General features: G+C 40.0%; 1 long non-coding RNA gene across 1 annotated transcript; it reads left to right on the top strand.

The window, feature by feature from the left end:
- Window positions 1-441: 441 nt before the first annotated feature.
- LOC138364501 (uncharacterized) lies at window positions 442-1,874 on the top strand. Its single transcript, XR_011228417.1, has 3 exons — window positions 442-692; window positions 821-985; window positions 1,085-1,874. It is a non-coding gene; the product is annotated as an uncharacterized lncRNA (long non-coding RNA).
- The last annotated feature ends 4,114 nt before the right edge of the window (window positions 1,875-5,988 follow it).

Below are 5,988 nucleotides of genomic sequence, written 5' to 3'. Positions count from 1 at the left end.
AATTTACTACTAAATTATATATATATCTATCATTATGTACGGCAGCTACGAATAATGACGTAACAGTATACTTTTAGCGAGATTGCCAAAGTGATGTATTTTTCTAATAAGTCTAATAAATAATGAAAGTAGTTTACTAAGTATTTATATAAGAGCTTTATTTAATTATGAAACTTTAAGGATTTTTAAATAGAGAAGTATTTAGAGGAGATTACTGTCTATTATAAATGGGGAAATTGTTAAATATGTAGCGATGTACGATACTTATTTTAGGGATATATATACTTGCTTATCCTACTCTAATAGTTAGTGCTGCCCTCACACTATGGATCCTTTGTGTGCCAGGAAGTTTTACAGTATAGAAAGCCTTAAATGTGCAGGAGTTAGACTACAAACATTTGTGGATTGGCCCATTAAGTGGTTAAACCCTGTTGACTTAGTTGAAGATGGGTTCTATTACCTTCGCAATAGTGATTACTGTTTGTGTGCATTTTGTTATTGTATAGTAGGTGCATGGATTGTTGGTGATACCCCCAGAAGACGTCATAAGATCATTAATCAAGACTGTGCCTTTATTAGAGGCGAGAGGAGTGACAATGTTTCTTTAGAGGTGTCTGAGATAGCTTTCAAATATGGACTGGAATTTGTTTCCCATAAAATAGAACTGGGAAATAAGAAAATAAGTGGTAGTAGTAAGTATATATTCTTATGATGTATTCTTATACCAGTCTTATATACTCTGTACAAAACTTGATTGCTTAAATAGATACTTCTTATTCTTCTAAAGAATAATTTACGTAACTACGTTATATTTTTTTAGGTGGTGCTCCTCCTAAGGAAGATCTGGGATTGATAAAATTTAGGAAATCGCTGAATCCAGGATTGGTAACTTATAAATCTCGCCTAGAGACATTTGATATGACATGGCCTGGAAGCGTCAAGCAAACTTCTCATGAGCTGGCAGAAGCTGGTTTTTTTTACTGTGGTATGAAGTGTTTTAACTATTTTAAACTTAATAGAGTTATAATGAATATTAGTTAAAAGATAGTAACGAGATAATGCTGGATTGTTTTATGGTTTTCAGGTATAAGTGACCACGTCTGCTGCTATCACTGCGCCTGTGGAATACGAAATTGGAGACCAGAAGATGATCCTTGGACGTTACATGCGAGATGTAGTCCAGAATGTGCTTACATTATTCTTGCAAGGGGCAAGGAATTTGTTAAGAATGCTAGATTGACAATACCATTACCTATAAAACCTATAGACAATGATTTAATTAATATCTTAATGGAGGGTATGGATAAGTTCAAACATCTGATTCATAAAAAATTAATACCTGTGGAGAGTATAAGATATGCTTTAAGTGAGTACCTTAAGGAATCCAGAGATTTGTTGCCTTTTATTATACAAAGTAGATGTCTAGAAATCGTGTTGAGGTATATGCAAGAGGGAACAGATATTTATTTACGGGTACGGGACTTAATTTATGAAGAAGTTGATGATAAAAAGGAACAAGAAGTTACGCTTGAAGATCTGGGATTGAAAACTTTACCGGAGACTTGTACTAACACTGTTGAAAACAAGGACTGTACAGAACAATCTTGGGAAGAAGATATTTTATGCAGAGTTTGTATGGATAAAAATATAAATATTGTAATACTACCATGTAAACATATGGTGACATGCAGTGGTTGTCTTTTAGCTCTGAAATGCTGTCCAATTTGTAGAGGAAATATTTTATATATAATAAATCCAATTGCTTCTTGAACACTTATGATTTTCTTGAACACTTGTATAACTACTAAGAACACTTGTATATGATTGCTTCTTGAACACTTATGATTTTCTTGAACACTTGTATAACTACTAAGAACACTTGTATATGATTGCTTCTTGAACACTTATGAATACCTGTATAACTACTAAGAATAACTGTATGCGTTAAATGTTGTAATAAACTTAATGTCTCTTCTAAATAAGATTTCTTTATCCTTAATAGAATAATTTGCTTATTACATTGGAGGACTGAAACAAGTACTTAATTATGAAACCGAATAATGACATGATGTAGTAAGTTTAACGGAAATATTGAATACAATGACTTGAAAAGTTTTCCTTTGACTAATGAAGGTGTATGTTTAATAAAACTGAGTTACGAAAAGAATGCCTTAAGATGCTACTGTAAGTAATGACTTAGTGCACAAGCAAGTATCTTTAATTGTACGAAGATGTCTTAGAATGATTTATATTGACCTTATTTTGAAAATGGATAACTGCCAAATGCTCAGTAGTAACTTACTGTGAATTAGTAATGTTACTGTTGTTGTTGTTGTCGTTCTTAATAACGATGATCTACTTACTTACTTACTAGAATGACAGAAACAACTAGTTTTGAGAATTAGTACAGAGATGATTAGAGAATATGTAGTGGACTGTAATGAACGGGTAAGAACATGTAGCGGAGGGATGGAGGAAAATTGTAAGAAAGGGTTGAAAGTTGGGATGTGTAAAGGATTGAGAGATTGTAAGGGATGGTATCAAGATGTGCGGAAAACATGCTACAACATGTAAAGTAGACAGTGTAGTGAGTTGGGCGGTGAACAAGCTAGGACTTGTAATGGATGGAAAGAGTCGGGTATATTTACATATGACTCATGTTTAAATAAGATATGGGACACAGTAATACATGCTACAACATGTAAAGTAGACAGCGTAGTAAGATGCGAGGCGAACATGCTGAGACATGTAAAGGAATGAGAGAGAGATTGTAAGGGTTGGTACCAAGATGAGCGGAAAACATGCTATAACGTGTAGAGTAGAAATAGCGTAGTGAACAAGCTAGGACTTGTAATGGATGGAAAGAGTCGGGTATATTTACATATGACTCATGTTTAAATAAGATAGAGGAGACGGTAATAGTTGTTTAAGTCTTGTATAAAATGGGAAAGAACTAGAGAATATGTAAGACTAAGTACAGATCTGAACTTACAGAGAATATGCTATGAACGGGGAAAGAACGCAAATTAATAGCTACATTTAAATTTATGAGACTTGGATGAGATGGAGGAAGGTGGGAGGGGGTGAAAGATAATTAAACAGGTTGGGGTTATGTGTATACTCGGATAAGAGATAAGCTGGAGACGGACTTGATCGAATATATTTATGTCTGATGATCTAAGGCTAATGTCCAGATTAATTTTACTACGTTAGAAAATAAGGTGATCTTAAATCTCAGGGTGATTTAGTTGGAAAATAAAGAACTTGCACAAATGAACTAAGCTGGGGCACAAGAGTTGAAACTTGATAACTGAACTGGTTTTTATTTACTATGTCTGAAAATGTAGTTGGGTGTTTAAATCTCAGGGGGATTTGGACTGATAGTAATGAATTTACAGGAGTGAACTTGGACAGAGGACAAGAGCTAGAGTTTTATAATTGTTTTCATCATATTTACTATGTCTGAAATACAGAGGGTAAAAATTTCGGGGAAATTGATGGTTTATTTACAAAGACTTGAGGGTGGAAGAGGGTGGGGGACGAGAGCTGGAGCTCAGTAACTGACTTGATCTTATTTACTAACTTTGAAGTATGTCTGCTTTTAATTTTAGGGAAATTGATGGGTTATTTACAAAGATACGAAGGAGAACTAAGGCGGGGACGAGAGCTGGAGCTCGATAACTGACTTGATTTTATTTACGGTGTCTGAAATACAGAGGGTAAAAATTTAAGGGAAATTGATGGTTTATTTACAAAGATATGAAAGAGAACTAAGGCGGAGGACAGGCGCTGGAGCTTGGTAACTGTTTTGATCTTATTTACGGTGCCTGAAATACAGAGGGTAAAAATTTCAGGGAAATTGGACTGATACTAACGAAGATACGAGAGAGAGCTAAGGCGGAGGACAAGCGCTGGAGCTTGGTAACTGTTTTGATCTTATTTACGGTGCCTGAAATACAGAGGGTAAAAATTTCAGGGAAATTGGACTGATACTAACGAAGATACGAGAGAGAGCTAAGGCGGAGGACAAGCGCTGGAGCTTGGTAACTAAATTACTGTATTGAACTACATTTGAAATAAGATTATTTTTAAATTTTAGAGGGATTGGAATGATAGTATTCATTATACGACAGGGGACTAAGGTGGGGGAACGTGAGCTAGAATATGCTTACTAACATGATTTATTTGTGTAAAACTGACTTGCTTAATGAAAAGGAGCAAACATACGATGTTGGAAAATAGTTGAACTGAACTGAATGAAAGGAGAGAGAGAGAGAGAGAGAGGAGGGACGGTCCAGATATTATGGAGAAGATAAGATAAGATACGAGCCGACTGGCTGGCCGGGCGTAAAGTAAATAAAGGTGACGCGAGAGATTGCGAGGTAAGGGGGGAGGGAGGGGGGTGTGATGTACGAAACCCTGAAAACCCTGACTTACACAGATAACTTTCTAAATTTAAATGAATAACTAAAGCTTACATAGACGATTTTTGTAAGTTGAAAACATGTAAAATATGTCCGTAGAGTTCTCCTGGAAACCCTAAAGCGCTACATACGTTATTTGAATTTCTCCTATAAGGCCTTAACAAACTTCTAAGTCTCGGAAATTATTTTTCTCGTAAGAAATCCTTACTTCTAAAATCTGTGACTGACAAAATTTACCTGAAAACCCCCAAGCGATACACACGAATTTCCAAGAAAACAAAAATTCGTCTGTGAGTCGTACGACTCACAGGGGAATTTCCAAATTCACCTGAAACCCCCACGACTCTCAAACGAATTTTCTCCCAGAAAAAAAAAAATTCGTCTGTGAGTCGTACACCCTACTACTGGGAGACACTCAAGCTGGGAGCCACACAGGTTGGGAGCCACACAGGGTAGGAACCACACAGGCTGGGAGCCACTCAGGCTGGGAGCCACTTAGGCTGGGAGCCACACAGGCTGATGGGAGCCACACAGGCTTTGGAGTCACTCAGGCTGATCGAGCCTCTCAGGCTTGGAACCACATACGCTGGTCGAGCCACTCAGGCTGGGAGTCACTCAGGCTGGAAACCACTCAGGCTGGGAGTCACTCAGACTTGGAGCCACATAGTCTGGGATCCACACAGGCTGGGAGCCACTCAGGCAAGGAGTCACTCAGGCTGATCGAGCCTCTCAGGCTTGGAGCCACATACGCTGGTCGAGCCACTCAGGCTGGAGGTCACTCAGGCTGGGAGCCACACAGGCTGGGAGCCAATCAGGCTGGGAGCCACACAGACTGGGAGCTACACAGGCTGGGAGCCACTCAGGCTGAGAGCCACTCCAGCTGGGAGCAACACATGCTGGGAGCCACATAGGCTGGGATCCACATAGGCTGGGAGCCACTCAAGCTGGGAGCCACACAGGCTGGGAGCCACACACGAAGGGACCCACTCAGTCTGGGAGCCACATAGGCTGGGAGTCACTCAGGCTGGAGCCACATAGGATCGGAGTCACTCAGGCTGGAGTCACATAGGCTGGGAGTCACTCAGGCTGGGAGCCACTCAGGCTGGGAGCCATTCAGGCTGGGAGCCACTCAAGCTGGGTGCCACACAGTCTGGGAGCCACACAGTCTGAGAGCCACACAGTCTGGGAGACACATCTTGGGAGCCACACAGCCTATGAGCCACAGAGTCTGGGAGATACAGAGTCTGTGAGTCACGCAGTCTGAGAGCCACACAGTCTGGGAGACACACAGTCTTTGAGTCACATAGTCTGGGAGACACACAGTCTGGGAGCACATAGTCTGGAAGTCACACAGTCAGTGAGCCACACAGTCTGGGAGCCACACAGTTTGAGAGCTACACAGTCAGGGAGCCACATAGTCTGGGAGCCACACAGTCTGGGAGCACATAGTCTGGGAGCCACACAGTCAGGGAGCCACACAGTCTGGGAGCCACACAGTTTGAGAGCTACACAGTCAGGGAGCCACACAGTCTGGGAGCCACACAGTCTGGGAGCCACACAGTCT

The sequence above is a fragment of the Procambarus clarkii genome, chromosome 13 (genome assembly GCF_040958095.1).
Source record: "Procambarus clarkii isolate CNS0578487 chromosome 13, FALCON_Pclarkii_2.0, whole genome shotgun sequence".
In the NCBI taxonomy this organism is placed as follows: domain Eukaryota; kingdom Metazoa; phylum Arthropoda; class Malacostraca; order Decapoda; family Cambaridae; genus Procambarus; species Procambarus clarkii.
The sequence above is the reverse complement of the archived record's forward strand: the minus strand, read 5'-3'. Positions and strand labels throughout refer to the sequence as shown.